Below are 17,699 nucleotides of genomic sequence, written 5' to 3' on the forward strand. Positions count from 1 at the left end.
GCCTATTTCTGGCGTTAAACACCCAAATGTAGCTTGTTTCTGGCGTTTAACGCTAGGTAGATGCTTGCTTCTGGCGTTAAACGCCAGCTTGGTGCCTGTTTCTGGCGTTAAACGCCAGACAGATGCTTGTTTCTGGCGTTTAAACGCCAGACTGCTCTCCTCCAGGGTGTGCTGTTTCTTCTGCTGTTTTTCATTTTGTTTTTGATTTTTCAGTAGTTTTTGTGTCTCCATATGATCATTAACCTAATAAAACACGAAATAACAATAGAAAATAAATAAATATGATTAGATAACATTGGGTTGCCTCCCAACAAGCGCTTCTTTAATGTCAATAGCTTGACAGTGAGCTCTCATAGAGCCTCACAGATGTTCAAAGCATTGTTGGAACCTCCCAACACCAAACTTAGAGTTTGACTTTGGGGGTTTTGGTTGACTCTTCAGTGAGAGAAGATTTTCATGCTTCCTCTCCATGGTTACAGAAGGAGATCCTTGAGTTTTAAACACAAGATTGTCCTCATTCAGTTGAAGAATCAATTCTCCTCTGTCCACATCAATCACAGCTCTTGCTGTGGCTAGGAAGGGTCTTCCAAGGATGATGGATTCATCCTCATCCTTCCCAGTATCTAGGATTATGAAATCAGCAGGGATGTAAAGGCCTTCAACCTTTACTAATACATCCTCTACTTGTCCATAAGCCTATTTTCTTGAGTTGTCTGCCATCTCCAGTGAGATTCTGGCAGCTTGCACCTCAAAGATTCCCAGTTTCTCCATTACAGAGAGTGGCATGAGGTTTATCCCTGATCCAAGGTCACATAGAGCCCAAAAGTCATGGTGTCTATAGTACAAGGTATTAAGAACTTTCCAGGATCCTGTTTCTTCTGAGGCAATGTCAGTTGATCCAGATCACTCAGTTCATTGATGAGCAAGGGAGGTTCATCTTCCCAAGTCTCATTACCAAATAATTTGGCATTCAGCTTCATGATTGCACCAAGGTACTTGGCAACTTGCTCTTCAGTCACATCTTCATTCTCTTCAGAAGAAGAATACTCATCAGAGCTCATGAATGGCATAAGGAGGTTCAATAGAATCTCTATGGTCTCTAGATGAGCCTCAGATTCCTTTGGTTCCTCAGAGGGAAACTCCTTGTTGATCCCTGGACGTCCTAGGAGGTCTTCCTCACTGGGATTCACATCCTTTCCCTCCCTTGTAGGTTCAGCCATGATGGTTAAATCAATGGCCTTGCACTCTCTTTTTGGATTCTCTTTTGTATTGCTTGGGAGAGTACTAGGAGGGGTTTCAGTGACTCTTTTACTCAGCTGGCCCACTTGTGCCTCCAAATTTCTAATGGAGGACCTTATTTCATTCATGAAACTTAGAGTGGCCTTAGATAGATCAGAGACTATGTTTGCTAAGCTAGATGGATCTTGCTCAGAACTCTCTGTCTTTTGCTGAGTGGATGAGGGAAAAGGCTTGCTATTGCTAAACCTGTTTCTTCCACCATTGTTAAAGCCTTGTTGAGGCTTTTGTTGATCCTTCCATGAGAAATTTGGATGATTCCTCTATGAGAGATTATAGGTGTTTCCATAGGGTTCACCCATGTAATTCACCTCTGCTATTGCAGGGTTCTCAGGATCATAAGCTTCTTCTTCAGAAGATGCCTCTTTAGTACTGTTGGATGATTCCTTCAATCCATTTAGACTCTGAGAGATCATATTGACTTGCTGAGTCAATATTTTATTCTGAGCCAATATGGCATTCAGAGTATCAATTTCAAGAACTCCCTTCCTCATAGGCGTCCCATTATTCACAGGATTCCTTTCAGAAGTGTACATGAACTGGTTATTTGCAACCATGTCAATGAGTTCTTGAGCTTCTGCAGGCGTTTTCTTTAGGTGAATGGATCCACCTGTAGAATGGTCCAGTGACATCTTTGATAACTCAGACAGACCATCATAGAATATATCCAGGATGGTCCATTCTGAAAGCATGTCAGAAGGACACTTTTTAGTCAGTTCCTTGTATCTCTCCCAAGCTTCATAGAGGGATTCACCTTCTTTCTATTTGAAGGTTTGAACATCCACTCTAAGCTTACTAAGCTTTTGAGGAGGAAAGAACTTGGCTAAGAAAGCCGTGACCAGCTTATCCCAAGAGTTCAGGCTATCTTTAAGTTGAGAGTCCAACCATATTCTAGCTCTGTCTCTTACAGCAAACAGAAAAAGCATAAGCCTGTAGACCTCGGGATCAACCCCATTGGTCTTAACAGTATCACAGATCTGCAAGAATTCAGTTAAGAACTGAAAAGGATCTTCTGATGGAAGTCCATAAAACTTGCAATTCTGTTGCATCAGAGAAACTAATTGAGGTTTAAGCTCAAAATTAGTTGCTCCGATGGCAGGGATTGAGATGCTTCTTCCATGTAAATTGGAATTAGGTGCAGTAAAGTCACCAAGCATCTTCCTTGCATTGTTATTATTTTTGGCCATGTCTCCTTTTTCGAAAATGTCTGTCAGATTTTCTCCAGAGAGTTGTGCTTTAGCTTCCCTTAGCTTCCTCTTCAGAGTTCTTTCAGGTTCGGGATCAGCTTCAACAAGAATGTCCTTATCCTTGTTCCTGCTCATATGAAAAAGAAGAGAACAGAAAATATGGAATCCTCTATGTCACAGTATAGAGATTCCTTTATGTGAGTAGAAGAAGATATGAATAGAAAAAGAAGAATCCAAACACAAGGGTGAGGAATAGGTTTGAATTCTTGGATGAAGAGGAGTGTTAGTAAATAAATAAATAATTAGAAGGAGATGAGGCAGAAGAATTTTCGAAAATTAGATAAATTAAAATAAAAGTATTTTTGTTTTTAATTTAAATTTAAAATAAAAATTCAAAAATTTAAAAAATTAAATTAAATCAAATTAAAATTAAAAGGAAATTTTGAAAAATAGGGAAGGGGATTTTCAAAAATTAGAGAGAGAGTTCGTTAGGTAGTTTTGAAAAAGATATGATAGAAACAAAAAGATAGGATTAGTTGGAAAGGATTTGAAATTTAATTTTGAAAAGATAAGAAGTTAGAAAAGATTTTGAAAAAGATGTGATTGAAATTTATTTTGAAAAAGATTTGAAAAAGAAATTTAAAAAGATTTAATTTTGAAAATTAAAGTTGATTACTTGACTAACAAGAAACTAAAAAGATATGATCCTAGAGTTTAAAGATTGAATTTTTCTTACTAGGCAAGTAACAAACTTAAAAATTTTGAATCAATCACATTAATTGTTAGCATTAATTTCGAAAATATGAAATGAAAATAAGAAAAAGATTTTTGAAAATCAATTTGAAATTTTCAAAAATTATGAAAGAAAAATGAAAAAGATTTGATTTTTGAAAAAGATTTGAAAAAGATGGAATTTTTAAATTGAAAATTTGATTTGACTCATAAGAAACAACTAGATTTTAAAATTTTTTTTGAAAAAGTCAAGTCAAATTTTCGAAAATTTATGAGTGAAAAAGGGAAAGATATTTTTTTATTTTTGAATTTTTAATGATGAAAGAGAAAAACATCAAAAAGACTCAATGCATGAAAATTTTGGATCAAAACATGTGATGCATGCAAGAACACTATGAATGTCAAGATGAACACCAAGAACACTTTGAATGTCAACATGAACATCAAGAACTTATTTTTGAAAAATTTTCAAGAAAAGAAAACATGCAAGACACCAAACTTAAAAATTTTTATTCTTTAGACATTAACGATTCAAGAATGCATATGAAAAACAAGAAAAGACACAAAACAAGAAAATATGAAGATCAAACAAGAAGACTGGCCAAGAACGACTTGAAGATCATGAAGAATGCAATGCATGAAATTTTCAAAAATAAATTTTTTTAGAAAATTAAAAATATGCAATTGACACCAAACTTAAAACTTGACTCTAGACTCAAACAAGAAACACAAAAATATTTTTTTGATTTTATAATTTTATAAATTTTTTTTCGAAAATTAATTGGGAAAAACGAAAAAGAAAATTTTTTTGTATTTATTTTTTTTCGAAAAAAAGAAATAAAAATCTTAAAATTAAAATAAAATTACCTAATCTGAGCAACAAGATGAATCGTCAGTTATCCAAACTCGAACAATCCTCGGCAACGGCGCCAAAAATTTGTGCACGAAATCGTGATCTTCAACAATGGCGCCAATGGCTTGGTGCTCTCAAACGTGAATCACACTTTGTCATAATTCCATACAACTAACTAGCAAGTGCACTGGGTCGTCCAAGAAATAAACCTTACGTGAGTAAGGGTCGATCCCACGGAGATTGTCGGCTTGAAGCAAGCTATGGTCACCTTGTAAATCTCAGTCAGGCGGATTCAGATAGTTATGGAGATTTGATAATTAAAACATAATTGAAATATAAACTAGGATAGAGATACTTATGTAATTCATTGGTGAGAATTTCAGATAAGCGTATAGAGATGCCTTTCGTTCCTCTGAACCTCTGCTTTCCTGCTGTCTTCATCCAATCATTCCTACTCCTTTCCATGGCAAGCTGTATGTTGGGCATCATCGTTGTCAATGGCTACTTCCCGTCCTCTCAGTGAAAATGGTCCAAGATGCTCTGTCACAGCACGGCTATTCATCTGTCGGTTCTCGATCATACTGGAATAGGATCCATTGATCCTTTTGCATCTGTCACTACGCCCAGCACTCACGAGTTTGAAGCTCGTCACAGCCATCCCTTTCCAGATCCTACTCGGAATACCATAGACAAGGTTTAGACTTTCCGGATCTCAAGAATGGCCGTCCATGGGTTCTAACTTATACCACGAAGATTCTAATATCTCGGACTCGGTCCCCTGTATTAGATATCCAAGAGATACCCATTCAGTCTAAGGTAGAACGGAAGTGGTTGTCAGGCACGCGTTCATAAGTTGGGAATGATGATGATTGCCACGATCATCACATTCACATTGAAGTGCAAATGAATATCTTAGAAGCGGAATAAGTTTGTATTGAATAGAAAAACAGTAGTACTTTGCATTAATCTATGAGGAACAGCAGAGCTCCACACCTTAATCTATGGTGTGTAGAAACTCTACCGTTGAAAATACATAAGTGATGAAGGTTCAGGCATGGCCGAATGGCCAGCCCCCAAACGTGATCTAAAGATGAAACTAAAGATGTAAATACAATAGTAAAAAGTCCTATTTATACTAAACTAGTTACTAGGGTTTACAGAGATAAGTAAATGATGCAGAAATCTACTTTCGGGGCCCACTTGGTATGTGCTTGGGCTGGGCATTGAGCTTTACATGTGTAGAGGTCTTTCTTGGAGTTGAACGCCAGTTTATAACTTATTTCTGGCGTTTAACTCCACTTTGCAACCTGTTTATGGCGTTTAACTCCAGAATGCAGCATGGAACTGGTGTTGAACGCCAGTTTGCGTCATCTAAACTCAGGCAAAGTATGAACTATTATAAATTGCTGGAAAGCCCTGGATGTCTACTTTCCAACGCAATTGAGAGCGCACCATTTGGAGTTCTGTAGCTCCAGAAAATCCACTTTGAGGGCAGGGAGGTCAGAATCCAACAGCATCTGCAGTCCTTCTTCAACCTTTGAATCTGATTTTTGCTTAGGTCCCTCAATTTCAGCCAGAAAATACCTGAAATCACAGAAAAACACACAAACTCATAGTAAAGTCCAGAAATGTAAATTTTAATTAAAAACTAATAAAAATATATTAAAAACTAACTAAATTATACTGAAAACTATATAAAAATAATGCCAAAAAGCGTATAAATTATCCGCTCATCACCAACCAATCTGAAAAAATAGCAACCAAAAAGATTTTGTCGTTTAGGCAATCGGAATGGGCATTTTCCTATTCAATTTTTCACAAGTGAAAAAATGATTGGAGATAAAGTGTACAAAATAATTGGCAACTACAATGGTCTTGGACACAAGAGATGGTTTGACATTAAAAGATCCAAAAAGATTTGGATACCTAAGGTCACTTGAGAATTTTTGTAGGTTTTCCTAGCGTCCAAAAGAAAGGACAACATGTGGTACTTAGACAGCGGATGCTCTAGGCATATGACCGGAAAGTCTACATTCTTCATCAAGCAAGACGAGTATGATGGAGGGTTTGTAACTTTCAGTGACAATGCCAAAGGAAAGATAGTGGCCATAGGTAAAGTAGGTAAAAATTTTTCATCTTTCATAAATGATATTTTTCTTGTTGATGGTTTGAAACACAACTTACTAAACATTAGCCAATTATCTGATCTTGGATATTTGGTTGTTTTTAGAAGATTGGACAGCTTAGTCATTTGTGAAAAATCTGGTGTAGTTTTGTTTGAAGAAAAAAGATGTAACAATATGTATGGAATCAAAAAGTGACTTGTTTTACCTCCATGGAATCTGAAAAATGGATTTGGTATAAGAAATTAGGACATGCTAGCATGTACCAAATTTCAAAACTTGTTATGAAAAATTTAGTTAGAGGAATTCCCAAAATAAAATTTGACAAGGACTTCACTTGTGATGCTTGTCAATTGGGCAAACAAACAAAATCTTCTTTTAAGCTCAAGGATGGAATCTCTACCAAAAGGCCATTAGAAATGTTACACATTGATCTTTTTGGCCCCACTAGAACTTAAAGTTTAGGAGGTAACTGATAAACCACTATTTTATGGTTTATCTTGTGCTCAATTGAGTGGTTTTATCAACTCTTTACCCACTTATTCATACTATTTGCATGGTTTTACATTTGCCTTCCTAATTATGTGCTTTGATTGAAAACATGCTTCTTTGACCTTATATTTGCTAATATTAATCCTCTCTTATTACCATTAGATGCCTTGATATGTGTGTTAAGTGATTTCAGAGATTACAGGGCAGGAATGGCTCAGAGGATGGAAAGGAAGCATGCAAAATTGGAAGGAATACAAGAAGTTGGAGAAATTGCAAAGCTGTCCAGTCTGACCTCTCTGCACTCAAACGGCTATAACTTTAGCTACAGAGGTCCAAACGACGTGGTTTCAGTTGTGTTGCAAAGCTAACGTCCGGGGCTTCGATTTGATATATAATATGCTATAGTTGCTCTGACGCTAGGCAACGCGACCGCGTGCTCCATACGGCCGTGTTGCAGTGACGAAAAACCAGCGTGACAGACTTCTTCTCCAGCGATTTCTGGGCTGTTTTCGACCCAATTTGCAGCCCAGAAAACATAGATTAGAGGCTATAAAGTGGAGGAATGCATCCATTCATAGGACAAGCTTTCATATTCATAATTCTAGGATTTAGATGTAGTTTTTAGAGAGAGAGGTTCTCTCCTCTCTCTTAGGATTTAGGATTAGGATTCCTCTTAAAGGGTTAGGTTTACTTCTTCTTCATTCCAGGTTTAATATTCCTTTTATATTTTTATTCTACTGCTTTTATTCGTATCTATACTTTATGTTGCCAAATTAGCTTTTGAACTCTTCATGTTAGATTATAATTTCTCTTATTAATGTTATTTGAGGTATTTCAGTTTATGATTGCTTTCTTTAATTTATGCTATTGTTGCTTTTACTCTGAAGACATTTTTATCCCAGCAGATTTACTTTCCCCCTTTTGGTTTTGGTTAAGAAATCAGTAACTCAGGAGTTGTCAAACTCAAACATGATTGATAATTGTTATCTTGTTAATTGAATTGAACTTCAATAAGCCCAATATTTTCTTAAGAAATAAATAGGATCCGAAGATCAAACCAATTAATCCCTTGACCTTCCTTTATATTAGTAAAGACTAACGAAGTGGAATTAAGATTCAATTATTATCATCATTGATAAGGATAGCCAGGATAGGACCTCTAATTTCTCATACCTTACCAAAAGTTTGCTTTACAGTTATTTATCTATTTTTAATTGCCATTTAATTTACTCGTCATTAAATTACTTGTTCTTCATTCTTAAAACCCCAATTCTACAATCTTCATAACCAATAATAAGAACATACTTCCCTGCAGTTCCTTGAAAAGACGACCCGATGTTTAAATACTCGGTTATCAATTTTAAAAGGGGTTTGTTACTTGTGACAACCAAAACGTTTGTACGAAGGGATTTTTGTTGGTTTAGAAACTATATCTACAACGCGACTGTTTTATTAAAATTCTTTACTAGCAAGAATCCTAACGTCAAAATGGCACCGTTGCCGGGGAGCTACTAACGTGTGCCTTATTATTAGTTATTGTAAATATTTTTCTTTTACTTGTTTATTTATTTCTGTTTTTTCTTTTTAATTTTATTCGCTACTATGAACTCTCACCCCTCTCGCTTTGAGTTTAGTTCTAACTTTGTTGAAGGAAATAGAAGTTACAGCAGGAATATGCATCAAGGTCAGACCAATCAAGGATGGATGGAGCCAAGAGGATCTAATCAATCCTTCAGGCAACAACACCCTCCAAGATATCATGGACAACGACCATTCTACAATGCATACCCAGCTGAAAGATATGGTGGACAACCTTGTAACTACCAACAAGCCCCACCCCGCGCCTATAGACCATCCTCTCAACATAACCTCGAACCACCACACTCACAAGCTTCTCTTCACCATTCGCCACCGTATGATCCTTTCCTACCCCAGTTCCAATCCAATCACTCCCAAGCACCACCACTTCCCTATGTTTCATGTCCAAATCCATCACCCAGAGAATCAGAAGTTCGCCTCAAGGCAACAGTAAATAAACTTCAAACAACCATTCGACAACTGGAGCAAGCAGTAATTCAATTAGCTTCTAGACGCACGAACATTCAAGGACCAACCACAGCCCCATGTGGACAATCTAATGAAAAGCGTAGCATGAAGGAGACACTAGAAACTCCAGTGGACAAGACAGAGCATGAATTCGTACTAGAACAAGTAGAAGAAGCTGTCATTGTACAAGAAGAAGAGTTGGTTGAAGATCTAGGAGACGCTGAACCTCCATGGGAATCCAGAGTTGAGGAGAACTCCGTCAAGGACGTTACAGTTGATGCTAAGGAGGGTATTGCATAATCCCCAAGGCAAGTCATTTATGAAGAACTAGACGGAATAACCCAGGACACAAATTCCCTTGATGATGATAGTCACAAGTCTAGCTCTCTTAGTAATGAACTTGCATCCGCAAGTGAATTCTCTGAGATCGAAGAATCTTCCCCAAGTGAATACGAAGATGACGCGGAGGTAGATTTCTCTCAACCTCCAATCTATGACTCAAGTGATGAGGAAGACATAGAAGACTTTGACCAAGACTCAGATGCATTTGAAGAACCTTACAAGGAAGTGGAGGAATTCACAGAAGAGCACAAGGGAGAAGAACTTACAGAACCACCAGAAACACCTACCCCAAGGCCATTACTGCCTAATACAAGCTTCAAGTGGGTACAATCCTTAACCTTTAACTTTACTTATTCACTTGAATATGGTTTACTTGAAACAGATGGCCAGCTTAGAGCTCTCTGCGGCTTTAAGAGTAAGAGGGAAATGGCTCGCACTCAGAGCTGGTGCACAAGGTTCAATAATGCTCCACGCTTCAACTCGAAGTGCACAGATTGGTATCATGCTCAATTGAATGGATCTCGGAAAACGTTTGGTCACTATGGTGAGAATCTACTTTCTAAATCGCTCGGATGGAAAAATATAGATCAAGACAGAGGCGGATTTAAACGCAAGGCTTGGGATCATGGATTCTATTCTGACATTCGTCACCCTGGGAGCTTGACAATCTGTTTGAAGCTTCTCAGAAGCTTTACATGCCTAGTTTGGGACCCCGGAGACTATTGGCATTCCAAGCATTGGTGGAGATTTTTGGATGAATTTAAACATAAGCCGCCATAACAGGAAGCCCCTCCAATGTCCAACTTAAGGACTTTAACTAAAAGTGCTAGGTGGGAGACAACCCACCATGGTATGATCGTTCCTTTTGCAATTTTAATTTTATTTAGTTTTGTTTGTTTTTGAATTTTATTTTATTTTATTGAACTTGGAATCATGCATAGCATTCACATTAAGCATTGCATTCTGCATACTGCATTCTGCATTATACATAAAAAAAGAGAAGCACGCATGCGACGCGGTAGCGTTGCTTACGCGTCCGCGTCATGTGGAAAACATGGCTCCCACGCGACCGCGTCACCCACGCGGCCGCGTGACTTGGAAATCGACGTATGAAAGGGTGCACGACCGAAAGTTGTACAAGAGTGGTGCTGGACTGGTGCTGATCGCACACGTAGATGCATGGCTCACGCGTCCGCGTCATATCCCCATGATGGCCACTCACGCGATCGCGTCGACCACGCGACCGCGTCACCCTGGATTTTGGCAATACCAAGTTTCGAACAGAGAGTTGTGAGACCACGAGTCCACGAGGCTGCACTCGCGCCACTAGCACAAATCAAGTCACGCGATTGGGTGCCCCACGCGTCCGCGTCGCCTAACCTTATTGCGCACCACGCGACCGCGTCACCCACGCGACCGCGTCACCAGTGTCACACAACCTATCCAGATTAGTGCCAATTTTCTTATCTTTTCTTCTCTAATCCCAATTTCTTCTATCTTTTCTTCTTTCTTCTTTCTTTTTTACTTTATTTCTTTCCCTTCTTGGTGCACGAAATTGTGATCTCCAGGCTCGAACAAATCCTGGTAATGGCTCCAAAGCTTGGTGCTCTGATCTTAATTCATAATTGTCACAACTTCGATACAACTAACCAGCAAGTGCACTGGGTCGTCCAAGTAATACCTTACGTGAGTAAGGGTCGAATCCCACGGAGATTGTTGGTATGAAGCAAGCTATGGTCACCTTGTAAATCTCAGTCAGGCAGATATAAAGTGATAATGGTGTTTTCGAATATTATATAATAAAATAGGGATAGAGATACTTATGTAATTCATTGGTAGAAATTTCAGATAAGCGAATGGAGATGCTTTTCGTTCCTCTGAACCTCTGCTTTCCTTCTATCTTCATCCAATCAGTCTTACTCCTTTCCATGGCTGGCTTTATGTGATACATCACCACTGTCAATGGCTACTTTCGGTCATCTCACGGGAAAATGATCCAATGCCCTGTCACGGCACGGCTAATCGTCTGGAGGCATCACCCTTACCAATGGCTTCATCTTATCCTCTCAGTAAATAATATGCTCACGCACCCTGTCACGGCACGGCTATTCATCTGTCGGTTCTCGATCATGCTGGAATAGGATTTACTATCCTTTTGCGTCTGTCACTAACGCCCTGCAATCGCGAGTTAGGAGCTCGTCACAGTCATTCAATCATTGAATCCTACTCGGAATACCACAGACAAGGTTTAGACTTTCCGGATTCTCTTGAATGCCGCCATCATTCTAGCTTACGCCACGAAGATTCTGGTTAGGAGATCTAAGAGATATTCATTCTAGCTTAATTCATGTAGAACAGAAGTGTTTGTCAGGCACGTGTTCATAGGGGAGAATGGTGATGAGCGTCACACATAATCATCACCTTCATCATGTTCTTGGGTGCGAATGGACATCTTAGAAACGAAATAAGATGAATTGAATAGAAAACAGAAGTACTTTGCATTAATCTTTGAAGAACAGTAGAGCTCCACACCTTAATCTATGGAGTGTAGAAACTCTACCGTTGAAAATACATAAGTGAGAGGTCCAGGCATGGCTGAGATGGCCAGCCCCCTATTGTGATCAAAGGATCCTAAGGTAATCCAAAGATGGTTTACACTGATCAAAGATACCTAATACAATAGTAAAAGGTCCTATTTATAATAAATTGGCTACTAGGGTTTACATGAGTAAGTAATTGATGCATAAATCCACTTCCTGGGCCCACTTGGTGTGTGTTTGGGCTGAGCCTGAGTGTTCCACGTGTAGAGGCCATTTGTGGAGTTGAACGCCAGCTTTTGTGCCAGTTTGGGCGTTCAACTCTGGTTTTGGCTCCTTTTCTGGCGCTGGACGCCAGATTTGGGTAGAAAGCTGGCGTTGAACGCCAGTTTACGTCGTCTATTCTTGGCCAAAGTATGGACTATTATATATTGCTGGAAATCCCTGGATGTCTACTTTCCAACACAATTGGAAGCGCGCCATTTCGAGTTTTGTAGCTCCCGAAAATCCACTTTGAGTGCAGGGAGGTCAGAATCCAACAGCATCAGCAGTCCTTCTTCAACCTCTGAATCTGATTTCTGCTCAAGTCCCTCAATTTCAGCCAGAAAATACCTGAAATCACAGAAAAACACACAAACTTATAGTAAAGTCCAGAAATGTGAATTTAACATAAAAACTAATGAAAACATCCCTAAAAGTAACTAGATCCTACTAAAAACATACTGAAAACAATGCCAAAAAGCGTATAAATTATCCGCTCATCACAACACCAAACTTAAATTGTTGCTTGTCCCCAAGCAACTGAAAATCAAATAGGATAAAAAGAAGAGAATATACTATAAATTCCAAACTATCAATGAAACATAGCTTCAATCATATGAGCGGGACTTATAGCTTTTTGCCTCTTGAATAGTTTTGGCATCTCACTTTATCCATTGAAGTTCAGAATGATTGGCATCTATAGGAACTTCAGATTTCGAATAGTGTTATTGACTCTCCTAGTTCAGTATGATGATTCTTGAACACAGCTATTTCATGAGCCTTGGCCGTGGCCCTAAGCACTTTGTTTTCCAGTATTACCACCGGATACATAAATGCCACAGACACATAATTGGGTGAACCTTTTCAGATTGTGACTCAGCTTTGCTAAAGTCCCCAATTAGAGGTGTCCAGGGTTCTTAAGCACACTCCTTTTTTTGCTTTGGACCTTGACTTTAACCGCTCAGTCTCAAGTTTTCACTTGACACCTACACGCCACAAGCACATGGTTAGGGACAGCTTGGTTTAGCCGCTTAGACCAGGATTTTATTCCTTTAGGCCCTCCTAACCACTGATTCTCAAAGCCTTGGGATCCTTTTTTTTTGCCCTTGCCTTTTGGTTTTAAGGGTTATTGGCTTTTTGCTCTTGCCTCTTGGTTTTAAGAGCTTTTGGCTTTTTCTGCTTGCTTTTTCTTTTTCTTTCTAAATTTTTTTTTTCGCCTATTTTTTTTTTTTTTTGCAAGCTTTGTTCTTTGCTGCTTTTTCTTGCTTCAAGAATCATTTTTATGATTTTTCAGATTATCAAATAACATGTCTCCTAGTCATCATTCTTTCAAGAGCCAACATATTTAACATTCTTAAACAACAACTTCAAAAGACATATGCACTGTTCAAGCATTCATTCAGAAAACAAGAAGTATTGTCACCACATCAATATAATTAAACTAAGTTCAAGGATAAATTCGAAACTCATGTACTTCTTGTTCTTTTGATTTAAAACATTTTTCTTTTAAGAGAGGTGATGGATTCATAGGACATTCATAACTTTAAGACATAGTTACTACTACTAATGATCATGTAATGAAGACACAAACATAGATAAGCACATAACATAGAAAACGAAAAACAGAAGAAATAAGAACAAGGAATGAATCCACCTTAGTGATGGTGGCGTTTCCTTCTAGAGGAACCAATGATGTCCTTGAGCTCTTCTATGTCTCTTCCTTGTCTTTGTTGCTCCTCCCTTATTGCTTTTTGATCTTCTCTTATTTCATGAAGCATGATGGAGTGCTCTTGATGTTCCACCCTTAGTTGTCCCATATTGGAACTCAATTCTCCTAGGGAGGTGTTGATTTGTTCCCAATAGTTTTGTGGAGGAAAGTGCAATTGAGGCGTCTCTGGGATCTCATGGAAATGAGCTTCTTGCGCCTCTTGGGCTCCATGACTGGGCTCTCTTGCTTGCTCCATCTTTTTCTTAGTAATGGGCTTGTCCTCTTTAATGAGGATATCTCCCTCTATGTCAATCCCAACTGAATTGCATAGGTGGCAAATGAGGTGAGGAAAGGCTAACCTTGCCATAGTGGAGGACTTGTCAGCCACCTTGTAGAGTTCTTGAGGTATAATCTCATGAACTTCCACCTCTTCTCCAATCATGATGCTGTGGATCATGATGGCCCGGTCTATAGTAACTTTAGACCGGTTGCTAGTGGGAATGATTGAGCATTGAATAAACTCCAACCATCCTCTAGCTATAGGCTTGAGGTCCAATCTTCTTAGTTGAACCGGCTTGCCTTTGGAGTCAACCTTCCATTGAGCTCCTTCTACACATATGTCCATAAGGACTTGGTCCAACCTTTGATCAAAGTTGACTCTCCTTGTGTAGGGGCGTGCGTTCTCTTCCATATATGGCAAGTTGAACGCCAACCTCACATTCTCCGGACTAAAATCTAAGTATTTCCCCCGAACCATTGTAACATAGTTCTTTGGATCCGGGTTCTTACTTTGATCATGGTTCTTGGTGATCCATGCATTGGCATAGAACTCTTGAACCATTAGGATGCCGACTTGTTGGATGGGATTTGTTAGAACTTCCCAACCTCTTCTTTGAATTTCATGTCGGATTTCCGGATACTCATTTCTTTTGAGTTTAAAAGGGACCTCAGGGATCACCTTCTTCTTGGCCACAACATCATAGAAGTGGTCTTGATGGGCTTTGGAGATGAACCTTTCCATCTCCCATGACTCGGATGTGGAAGCTTTTGTCTTCCCTTTCCCTCTTCTAGAGGATTCTCCGGTCTTAGATGCCATCAATGGTAATGGAAAAACAAAAAAATCTATGCTTTTACTACACCAAACTTAGAATATTGCACGCCCTCGAGCAATAAACAAAAGAATAGAAGAAGAAGAAGAAGAAATATGGAGAGGGAGAGGGAGATGTGGTTTCGGCCATATGGGTGGGTTTGGGTGGGAAATTGGTTTTGAATTTTTGAAGGTAGGTGGAGTTTATGAGGTAGGTTTATGGGGAAGAGTGGATGGATGTGAGTGGTGAAGAGGTGATGGGGAAGAGAGATTGAGGTGATTGGTGAAGGGTTTTTGGGGAAGAGTGTTTATGGGGTTGTGTGAAAGAGAGTGGTGACAAGAAGTGAGTGGAGGTAGGTGGGGATCCTGTGGGGTCCACAGATCCTGAGTGGATCCTGTGGGGTCCACAGATCCTGAGGTGTTCAAGGAATTACATCCCTGCACCTATTAGGCATGTAAAAATGCCTTTGTACCCAACTCTGGGCGTTCAGCGCCAGGTTGGTGGCCATTTTGGGCGTTCAGCGCCCATTTGTGTGCCATTTCTGGCATTGAACGTCAGAACCATGCCTGTTCTGGCGTTCAGCGCCCAGAAGCTGCCCATTTTGGGCGTTCAGCGCCAGAACCATGCTCTGTTCTGGCGCTGAACGCCAGACAGATGCTCCTCCAGGGTGTGATTTTTCTTCTGCTGTTTTTGATTCCGTTTTCAATTTTTATATTTATTTTGTGACTCCACATGATCATGAACCTAAGAAAACAAGAAAAACAATAAAAATAAGAATTAGATAAACATTGGGTTGCCTCCCAACAAGCGCTTCTTTAATGTCAATAGCTTGACAGTGGGCTCTCATGGAGCCTCACAGATGTGTAGAGCTTTGTTGAGACTCTCCAACACCAAACTTAGAGTTTGGATATGGGAGTTCAACACCAAACTTAGAGTTTGGTTGTGGCCTCCCAACACCAAACTTAGAGTTTGACTGTGGGGGCTCTGGTTGACTCTGCTTGGAGAGAAGCTTTTTCTGCTTCCTCTCCATGGTTGCAGAGGGGGATCCTTGAGTTTTAAACACAAGGGAGTTCTCATTCCATTGAAGGAATATTTCACCTCTGTCAACATCAATCACAGCTCTTGCTGTGGCCAGGAAAGGTCTTCCTAGGATGATGGATTCATCCTCTTCCTTTCCAGTATCCAGGACTATGAAATCAGCAGGGATGTAAAGGCCTTCAACCTTTACTAACACGTCCTCTACTTGTCCATAAGCCTGTTTTCTAGAGCTGTCTGCCATCTCTAATGAGATTTTAGCAGCTTGCACCCCATAGATTCCCAGTTTCTCTATTAGAGAGAGGGGCATGAGGTTTATTCCTGAACCAAGGTCACACAGAGCCTTAAAGACCATGGTGCCTATGGTGCAGGGTATTATGAACTTTCCAGGGTCCTGTCTCTTCTGAGGCAATGTCAGTTGATCCAGATCACTTAGTTCATTGATGAACAAGGGAGGTTCAACTTCCCAAGTATCAATGCCAAATAGTTTGGCATTCAGCTTCATGATTGTACCAAGAAACTTGGCAGTTTGCTCTTCAGTAACATCCTCATTCTCTTCAGAAGAGGAATACTCATCAGAGCTCATGAAGGGCATAAGGAGGTTCAATGGAATCTCTATGGTCTCTAGATGAGCCTCAGAGTCCTTTGGTTCCTCAGAGGGAAGCTCCTTATTGATCACTGGACGTCCCAGGAGGTCTTCCTCCTTGGGATTCACGTCCTCTCCTCTCCTCACAGGTTCGGCCATGGCGCTTATGTCAATGGCCTTGCACTCTCCTTTTGGGTTCTCTTCTGTATTGCTTGGGAGAGTACTAGGAGGGATTTCAGTGATCCTTTTACTCAGCTGGCCTACTTATGCTTCCAGATTTCTAATGGAAGACCTTGTTTCATTCATGAAACTTACAGTGGCCTTAGATAGATCAGAGACTAGATTTGCTAAATTAGAAGCATTTTGTTCAGAGTTCTCTGTCTGTTGCTGAGTTGATGATGGAAAAGGCTTGCTATTGCTAAACCTGTTTCTTCGACCATTATTAAAGCCTTGTTGGGGCTTTTGATCCTTCCATGAGAAATTTGGATGATTTCTCCATGTTGAGTTATAGGTGTTTCCATAAGGTTCACCTAAGTAATTTACCTCTGCTATTGCAGGGTTCTCAGGATCATAAGCTTCTTCTTCAGGAGAAGCCTCTTGAGTACTGTTGGATGCAGCTTGCATTCCATGCAGACTCTGAGAGATCATATTGACTTGCTGAGTCAATATTTTATTCTGAGCCAATATGGCATTCAGAGTATCAACTTCAAGAACTCCCTTCTTCATAGGCGTCCCATTATTCACAGGATTCCTTTCAGAAGTGTACATGAACTGATTATTAGCAACCATGTCAATGAGTTCTTGAGCTTCTGCAGGCGTTTTCTTTAGGTGAATGGATCCACCTGCAGAAGTGTCCAGTGACATTTTTGATAGCTCAGGTAAACCATCATAGAATATATCCAGGATGGTCCATTCTGAAAGCATGTCAGAAGGACACTTTTTGGTCAACTGTTTGTATCTTTCCCAAGCTTCATAGAGGGATTCACCTTCTTTCTGTCTGAAGGTTTGAACATCAGCTCGAAGCTTGCTCAGCTTTTGAGGAGGAAAGTACTTGGTTAAGAAAGCCGTGACCAGCTTATCCCAAGAGTTCAGGCTGTCTTTGGGTTGAGAATCCAACCATAATCTAGCTCTGTCTCTTACAGCAAAAGGGAAAAGCATGAGCCTGTAGACTTCAGGATCTACTCCATTAGTCTTAACAGTATCACATATCTGCAAGAATTCAGTCAAGAACTGAAAAGGATCTTCAGATGGAAGTCCATGAAACTTGCAGTTCTGCTGCATCATAGAAACTAATTGAGGTTTCAGCTCAAAATTGTTTGCTCCAATGGCAGGAATGGAGATGCTTCTTCCATGTAAATTGGAATTAGGTGCAGTAAAGTCACCAAGCATCTTCCTTACATTATTATTATTTTC

At 39.6% G+C, this 17,699-nt stretch overlaps 1 non-coding gene across 1 annotated transcript; it reads left to right on the top strand.

Annotated features, from left to right (window-relative positions):
- The first annotated feature begins 1,982 nt into the window (after window positions 1-1,982).
- On the top strand, window positions 1,983-2,090 carry LOC148555096 (small nucleolar RNA R71). The gene has a single exon (XR_015886808.1). It is a non-coding gene; the product is annotated as a small nucleolar RNA R71 (small nucleolar RNA).
- The last annotated feature ends 15,609 nt before the right edge of the window (window positions 2,091-17,699 follow it).

This window comes from Arachis ipaensis, chromosome B6 (assembly GCF_059453495.1).
Source record: "Arachis ipaensis isolate K30076 ecotype BB chromosome B6, ASM5945349v1, whole genome shotgun sequence".
Taxonomy (NCBI): domain Eukaryota; kingdom Viridiplantae; phylum Streptophyta; class Magnoliopsida; order Fabales; family Fabaceae; genus Arachis; species Arachis ipaensis.